Source organism: Conger conger, chromosome 6 (genome assembly GCF_963514075.1).
Source record: "Conger conger chromosome 6, fConCon1.1, whole genome shotgun sequence".
NCBI lineage: Eukaryota > Metazoa > Chordata > Actinopteri > Anguilliformes > Congridae > Conger > Conger conger.
The window spans coordinates 63820868-63830212 of record NC_083765.1 but is presented as its reverse complement, the minus strand read 5'-3'; the positions used below and the strand labels follow the sequence as shown (position 1 = coordinate 63830212).

General features: G+C 38.5%; 1 protein-coding gene across 1 annotated transcript in view; it reads right to left on the bottom strand.

Annotated features, from left to right (window-relative positions):
• Nucleotides 1-1818: 1818 nt before the first annotated feature.
• Nucleotides 1819-9345, bottom strand: part of kcna4 (potassium voltage-gated channel, shaker-related subfamily, member 4) — a 182012-nt gene continuing 174485 nt past the window's right edge. The window contains exon 2 of the mRNA XM_061246274.1: nt 1819-1966. The gene's annotated coding sequence lies outside the window, so the exon portion shown is untranslated. The remainder of the gene's footprint in view (nt 1967-9345) is intronic.

Sequence of the window (9345 nt, the reverse complement as noted above, 5' to 3'; positions counted from 1 at the left end):
ACCATAGTTACAGTACCCATAGCAGATATTAATGCATTGTGTGTTGGAAGCCTTGTCAGTGTGAAGGTCAAGATAATGGTCTCGGTGCTTGTGTGAATTTCCTGTCTTTTTCGGCTTTGGCCAACCATGATGACATCATCTCTCACTTTTTCCGGACTTTCTTTTTAAGGTAATTGTATCTATATAAACAGTGGTTACCCTGACCGAATATAATTTGTATTTGACCATTTAAAAAGAAAAGAGATCTGTATAAGACTGTTACCTAACAAATACATAATGGCCCTTACATGTGAACATCACAGCAGAAAGAGCTTCAATGAAGTAGCCAACCAGCCTTGAACCACTTGAACTAATTATTTTCCCGCCTTCAGTTACAGTTATTTCCACAGGGTCAGTCTGTGTGTGTGTGTGTGTGTGTGTGTGTGCGTGTGTGTGTGTGGCTGCAGTTATTTCCATGGGATCAGTCGCAGTTGCTGTAGCTTCTCAAATCAGTACCTTTACATTTTTTTCCAGCATATATAAAGCATTAGTGTGACCACTGATATAAAGATGTACTGTATGTAACCAGTAAATATAGTGTTACACATATTAATGGATTATACAATTGTCAAATTTTAACACATTTCCCATTTCTCCATAGCTATGTCATCTGCAACAACCTTCAAACAAGCGACCTTCCTGTCTCTGACTATGTAACCTAACGTTAATTCCTGAGACGAGAGACCCATCACCTGTGACCAAAACTGTATTGAGAGTCATGACAACATTTTTAGCAGTAGCGTTATCTTCTCAGCTATTAACGTTACAAAGTTTGCTAGCTAACGTTACTAAAATTGGCTAACATTCAAACGTTAAAGTTGCAGACTCCGACGGAGTGGACAGAAAAGCACTATGTGCTTCTTTGGAGGGAGATTCTTGTACCGGAACCCCTCATGTTTAAGAAAAGAAGCGCGGAGAAGGGAAAGGTGTGGACTGATATAGCAGAGTCTCTGAACAGCTGCCGAGACCTTCGGTTTAAAGTAAGTCAGAGATCTATCAGGGAGAGGTTTGCCTTACTGCAGACCAAGTTCAGATGGAGGAATCGTGCAGATGAAAGAGGTAGTGGCACATCAGAAACCACGACGGAGCTTGATGAGCTCATCTATGACGTCATAGAGAAAGAAAATGCAGCTGCAGAAACCCAGGGAGTGAGGCACCTCTCAGAGGAAGGTGGAGGCAGACCAGTCCAAAGCAGAGGAGGCTAGGGAGATGGCAATGGAGGAGTGGAGCAGACAACGAGAAGGCAGGGAGAAGATGGGGAGGAGAAGTGGAAGCGAGATCCTGGAGTCCTTGAGGGAGAAGACTCAAGCGGAAAGAGATCTAAGAGTGAAAGAGCTGGAGTTGGAAGCACAGGCTAGGAGAGGAGAGGATTCACCAAATCAGATGACACAGATGTTGGTCCTGATGCAGCAGCAGTAACTACAATTTCAGGCAGCCATGCTTGCAATGGTTGAGGACCTGTCTAAAAAGCAGAATGAAATGTAATATTCAGAATGAATATGCAAACCTAAACCATTTTCTTTCTTTTTTGGTACAGGTTGGGTACAACTGGTTGAAGTTGGATAGATATTTTGTCTGTATTCATCTATTTGTTATTTAGGCTATATTGATATAATGCATATTTATATATAAATAAAAGGCATATGAATCATTTTTCATAAAATTGAAGTGCTTTATTGACATTATTTTAAACTATTTCAATTAGTGTGTTCATTGGGAATGAACTTTTACTTTTTTTCTTTTTACAAACGTAAGCAAACTCTTGTTGTATTCGTTCATTTGTGGAGTGAGGTGAACATGTTGGGAATGGGGCCAGTGGATATGCAAGGTCCCCATACACAGACATCCACTGGGGAAACTGCTTGCTGTTCCAGAACAGGAAGTAAGCCGGAGTCTGCAAGCATCCCAGATTCATGTTTCTTCCCGTCTGCAAAACCAAAGCAACAAATGCAACACAGGGCTTAATTAGGGGTGAGCGAGCACTGCATTATTCGTATCCATTAAAACCAATTAAGTTATCCGTATCCGCTAATCACACTCACAGTGGGCGTGATGTAACCCGGAAGTGCTGTCTACTGCGGTCCCCTGTACTACAGTGCGATTTGCAGTACACTGCAGTACACGAAGACTTTCATATGAAGCACAACTACTACAGTTTTGCACTCTGTTATACAGGTAAATCTCTATTAAATCTTTATCTGGTTAATCTTAACATTAATAATAAAAAAGAAATGAATAAAACCATCTATATAGAATGATGTGCACATGCGTGAACAATTTTACAAGGAACACCTTTGGCTGGACCTTTGGTTGTTCGCCCGGACAGGGGTAAAGTGGGCGGAGTTATCTTCCCGCCGTGTGTCATAATGTGGTGTTCAAACAGGTCGTCTGATCTGCTATTAAAAACAACCGTCGCCTGACCTGTTTGTCAGTCTGCAAATGTTTGCTGTGAAGAGCATTACTACAAGAGTGTTTTAATAAAACGAAGCTGCCAAGCGATTCGAAAAACGCCACTATGTCTCTGCCTCAGTCTTTGGAGCCAGCGCTCGCCACAGTAGACCTAACAGAACTAACATGAAGGACTAGAAACAGAGGCGTTGAGTAGTTAAATGTAGTCGAAGAATGACTAGTCATTAAGGATTTTCCGATGTCCTCACAAATTAAACTGTGTTCAGACCGCTTCAGATCACAGGTAATCTGAACAGAAAAATCGATATATACATAAGCAAGCTTACTAGCTAGCTAGTTACATTAACATTGCAGCAAAATCCACTGTCCACAAGAATCACCACCAGAAAAAAGGAAAACTGACAAAATGTACTACCTTACCTCTAGCTAAAATAATGTCCACAGAATCGTGACTGCGCATCCTCCGTCCTTACAAATAATCTAGGTTTTTTAAATCCTGGATCATTTATGTCTAAAGTTAGCTCTGTACCATAGCTTGTTTGAAGCACATGGCTGTGTATTTGCAACGGGTCACGTCTTCCCCGTCAGCAGCCATTTCTGTTCGCAGTGCACTACCTTTTCAAATTGTAACAGAAATGACCACACGATGACAAAATACTAGTTAGGTATTTATATCCTTAACCTGCGATCAGAGCAAGTTAACACAACAGTCTCTTGTCATGCACAAGACATTGGTCCGAGGTCACCAAAGTTAGCTAGCTAACCTTGAGTACTGTAAGTTAGTTGATATAGGAACATATAGTAACTCTGTTGGACCACATTGCGCAGGTACCATTCATTTCAAATTATGAGGCTAGCCAGTGCTTTAGGATGAAATCACATTGACAAGAAGCAGAGTACCAGCCAGTGCTGCGCTTGTGATTACTGATGAGGTTGTGATAGTTTGGTAAAACAAGCTAGCTGGCTGTTTCAGAGATGTTTGACAGTTGCCTCACTGTTGCTTTGCAACAGAGCTACACACTGCCTGCTACCACTCTCTCCCACACTTTCCTTAGCAAACATAGTTTTTTATAAAACTTGGGCAGGCTCTTCCTGAATTATTTTTTTGTCAATTAGTAAACTATACAATGCAGTATTACATTTAGCGTTTGATAACAGTGAGCATTAGCTAGCAGACTAGCTAACTAGCTAGCTAACCTTTAGCTGATACAAAATTATACAAAATGTAATTTGGAAGCGCTGCTGTTCCATAAGTAGTGAATGGACCAGTTCAACAGATATGTGTAAAAATTGTAAAAATATTTTACATAGCAAAAATGTAAATGTAATTATTTTTACATGGACACAGATTATGCTCAATCCTGGACTAAATGCAGCTTCGTATGGAAAATCTCCAATTGAATTTAGTCTAGGACAAGGCTTAATCTGCATCTGCAATTTAATCGTAATTATTATAACTTTATTTGTAAATGGAATTACAATGTTGTACCCCAATAATTTTGGTTCATTAATATACTCTTACTTTTTAATTTTTAAATGAAAGGTAAGTGTTAGGCATTGACTTTAATCTTTTTTTTTTTATTTGTTCCATATTTTTTATGCAAGAAATCGGGATTTTGTGACTACATCTGCATTATGCTATCGGAAAACATAGCTAGAATCCTAAGGAATGCCATTAAACAATGAATAGTGAAATTATAAATCATTTCAAAACCCCAGGTAACAGCAGTACATGCCAAACTGGTTCTGCAGCTTTTAATGCCAACGCCTATTCCAAACAAGCTAACTGTCAATGTCCACGCAACTACTAAATAACGTCACCAAACAGGACATTCAAAATGACTCGCTGTCCTGCTTGCATATCAAGCTTAAAGAGCATACTAAAAGGTTTTTTTAGATAGTGCAACCCTCATGCTCCAGATCAAAACCCCAATAGATGACCGTTTTATTGAAAACGCAGCTGCTTCTGTGATCTACGTTGATAATTTAAATGGAGGGGCTTTTCAAGACAACCTGAAGAAGTTTGTTCTAATGTTATTGTCTAGTGGTTGTCTAGTTAACTTGCATAGCTTTTCAAAATGCAATTTAAGTTCCATTTCAAATGCAAGCCAACATCACTACAACTTGAGAGTCAACAAAATAAGATTTTTTGTTGCACTTTAGTGATGCTGCTTGTGAACAAACATTCTACTGAAGAGTCTGAAACACGATTCAATGACAAACCGTGTAGTGTTATTTTAAACTGGCAAATGCCACTGTTCAATGTCAAATTTCTAATTTCTTATTTTCCTTTTTAATCGATTAAAATGTCTTAATCCTGCCTTAACTATAAACCACTACGAGAGACACTGAATATGCTAGATGCTGTGTTATAACTTTGCCAAGATCATCATCATAATAGCTAACAAGGACATTAAGAATTTGATCCATGTTCAGGCTTGTAGACTCATCAGCATTTACGGTTGGTAATTAAAGAATAAATCGTTGCAAGACTGAACGTGATTGGATAGGATGCATCCAGAAGACAAGTGGGATCGTGTTATGACATTTAAGTACATGTTACAAATTAAGCGATGTTGTCATATCGATATATTGCACAGGATTAAATTCCTCCGGTATATACTATCATTTTAGGGGGAAATTTATGTATTATCTTGACTTGGCCGGGGAGTGGTTGTTGTGTGTTCTCTTATTTATTTTGCGACAATATTATTTTGTGGAATAAATGACCAAACGCCAGAAATCCAGCACCATGCCCTGAGAACTTTTAGTCCTGGGAGACTGTGAGTGCAACAACATAAGCCTATTTGTTAAGCAATTATTCTTATTTAACCAATTATTTTGTAAGTTAAGAAAAATATTGGCAAATCATTTTCATTTAGTGTACGGGTTATATTTATTTAATTAATTATGAGACTATAATAACCTAATAATGTAGCCTACCTATAGATGTTGTCCTGATTTTAAGTTTGTTCTTAGCTCTTAAGTCAGGAAATAATTTGCCAAAAATGACCACTAGCCTATTAATAAGGTAGGCACAATGTGGCTATAGACTGTAGTCTGCTGTGTGTGCACATGAACTCAACAATACATTTCTCACAGAAAACATTCTTTGTCCACTTTTTTACTTGACAGCAGTGGTGATACAACTTACAAGAATTAAATGCTAGTGAGTTGGTAACCTTTAATGATCCCCATCTGAGGTTACCATGATGTAGCTAGAGCGAGCCAAAAGCAATAATGCATAAAATGTGCTGCTTAACGGTACTTGGTCAATCAAAAGATAAGAATGGAAGCATTCGATTTCAGTGAACGGCACCAAAATTTTCTGTCGCACCATCCATAAATGCCAAAACTCCTACCATAGAACCAATTTAAATGTTTAATGATGATTCAGAAAATGTATAACTTCTCATTTCTGTTGGCTGCTATCGGTGAGTCCAAGAGTTCAGTTGCTATGTAAATAATGTCAGAACAGCACCGTTACTTACTACCTAAACTTTGTTGCACGCTCGAAAGCCATAACATGATTGGAGCCTATCATCAAAATCCATTTAAACTATTCACAAATATAAGGCGGAACATACCGAGTGTCCAGTGAAAATATTGACCTGGCTATCTTTCAGAATTCTGACAGATCAAACTGCCACCAACTGCCATACATGAGCGCATAAAAAATGAACCAGTAAGTGCCATTGTTACCATAGTCACCATGTTCAAACTCCATAATTGAAAACAATGGAATGTTCAGTGAAATCAGTAGGTCTGAGGCAATCATTAGTTTCAGATGAGTACTCATACCGAGTATTGACTTTTTTCCGAATAGGAATGTTGTACGAGTAATTATCCATGATCAGTGAATTGGTCTGCTTTATTTATTTTTCACATTGGCTGCAGTAGCTGTACTGTGAAAAGTTAACACTGAATGATCCAGAATTAGAGTTAATTGTAAGAATGCGATCACAATTTTGTGGACACGGACATTATTTTAGCGAGAGGTAAGGTAGTACATTTTGTCATTTTCACTTATTTCTGATGGTGATTCTTGTTATTTAGTTATTCACTTTTAAACACATTTACTATCCAGCTAGCTAGGTACTGTGAGGTGTTTGGGCGATGGCCATCTACTTGATTTGTTTGTTGAAGTTGTCTGGGGTGAAGTTACTTACAGTGTATTTTCTAGATTGCTGTAATGTTAATGTAGCTAGCTAGCCAATGAGCTTGTTTGTTATGTCCTACTGATTTTTCTGGTCGGATTACCTGTGATCTGAACAGTGACGTGCAGTCAGGGGAGGCAGTGCCTCTCGGATTGCGCAATCTCTCACAAAGGAGGTTAAGCTGCAACTTGAGCACGTACAATTGATCTCTCTATATGTCACCAATATAGTGTTTGTACAGACTTTTATTATATGTCCTCACATTCCATAGTCTAGTTCATGTATTTCACATATGTGTATAACATATTAGTCTTGCTGATCTGACATAACACCGCAGTTGAAAAGCAGGAGGGGAGGCGGCTAGTACCTCTGCCTCACTGAAGGGGGCGTGTGTGAGCACACAGGCTTGTTCTGCTATTGTTCTTCTACACCTATTGGCTAACTTTTTTAGCTAGCATATTACCCACAATGCCATTTGTCTGTAATATGCTAGCTAAAAAAGTCAAGTAGAGAAAGTCAAGTGCACCGCATCAGTCCGTAAATTTTTTTGCCCTGCCTGCAAAAATGGAATATTATATATCTAAGCTAAAACATTTCTCAAAACTGGACTTTCAATCAAAACAGGAACTGATAAATAATGGAAGACCGATGCCGGAGCTAAAAGATTTGCTTCAAACGACGGGACAGAAGATAACACGCTCTTTTCAAACTGAATGGTACACCCGAAAAGACTGGCTATGTGGGTGTCATACGAGAAACCGCCTTTTCTGCTTTCCCTGCCTTTTGTTCTCAGCAGGTGACAATGTCTGGACTACAACGGGATTTTGTGACTTGAAAAATCTACCAAGAAGCCTCAGCAGACATGAAAGTTCAACTACTCACATTCAAAGTCAAATTGCTTTAAAAACATTTGGAAGCGCAAGGATAGATCTGGCTTTGAACGAACAGCGGAGACTAAATATTAGCGTCCACAATGCTAAGGTAAAGGAAAACCGAGAGATTTTAAAAGACCTCATAAATGCAACTTGCTTCCTAGCCAAACAGCAATTAGCATTTTGTGGTAACGATGAGAGTACGACCTCTTCTAATCGTGGCAACTATGTGGAACTATTACATGCTTTTGCTGAGAAAGATGATAGGTTAGCTAGACATTTGGAGACATCCACTGTGTTTTCTGGCTTATCAAACAGAATTCAGAACGATTAAATTTGTTCTGAATTAAATTTTCATCCCTAGCAATAATCTCTATTGAGGCAGAAAGACTTTTAAAACTAAGAAGAAGAATAAGAGGACTTTTACACCAAAGCCGTAGAGATGTTTGTCCAGAAGGATAGGCGAATGGACTTCATTTACAAGTAAAGGTAAGACCATGCATACACTGCTGTACAGTCCACGACAAAAATAAAAGATCAGCCCTTTTTTAATAATAATTTAAAAAAAAGTTATTTCAAAGAATAAAACTATATTTGTCTTTTTGTTGTTGACTGTATATACTTTCATTTGTATTGAATGAGTATGAATTGTGGAGTTGTGATGTCAAATTAAGAACACATGGAGGGTGCAGAGCAAATGTGCTCTCTCTGAGCCCCTATATATTTAACGATCTTCTTTGGCCAAATATGTACCTTACCTATGTGTGTGTAAAGAATGCTGATATGGGATATGAAACATAACCAGTAGTCAATGTGCAAACAGCCAGTTGAATGGTGAATTTATGCTACTCTGTTGAATTCATATATTTGTAAATCTGACTTTGAAAAAGTCAGTGCCTCCCCAGCCACGAACCTCACCGTACGTCACTGGATCTGAAGTGGTCTGAACACACTTTAATGTGTGAGGACAGCTAAAAATCCTTAATGCCTACGTTTAACTACTCACCACCTCCATTTCTGATTCTTCATTGTTAGTTGAAGGTACAATAGGTAAGAACTTTGTGTTAAAACATTGTTACAAGACCATTGTAAATCCCTTCCTGTCATTGAAAAAGGCTCACTGACATGTTGACTCACCCTCTGCTTGTGTTTATAATCCTTAAATTTGGGTTTCAAAAATGCGGTTCACGGGCCAGCACTCTGTACCAATACATCATATAGCTATACAATATTTCAAGCTCATTGGTTGAAAATTGGTTCTAATTGCCACAGCCAATAGGATTTCAACGTCAGCACTTTCACAGAGAAGGGGTGGGATAAACAGTTTTGTGGTTTGAGCTGCAATTCCTCTCTTGACCTTTAGAAGTCTGTTACCTATTATGCCTTTAATATAACATTTGTTTGTGACCTTGTTTCAATGTGAATGAGATGGGCCAGAATTCATGCTGAGCGAAACTCACATATTGAGTAAAGATTGCAGTGGTCTTATGTGTCTAATTTAAAACATTTTAAAACAATTTATATTATGTGTCAATAGGCGCATTGGGAAGTCAAGATTCCAAGGCTTCGGTCAATATGTTGCATATGTATCACAAAGTTAATCATCCAAATATAAAAGAAAGTTGATCTGATCTTGTCGGTGTTGCAGGTGACACTCCCGACCCCAGAGGGTAAAGAGTGTAGTGCTTTAGAAAAACGTGGGTGTGTGTTTAAAGTGGTGAGTGTGACGGCGACGGGGATAGTTGTTCTGATACGAACGGGAAGGTGGCTCAGCCAAAAGTGTTCCTTGTAAAATTGTTCATGCACATACACACATTGGGCCTCATTTATCAATATTTTCGTAAATCAGTGTGCAAATGTATGTGTGA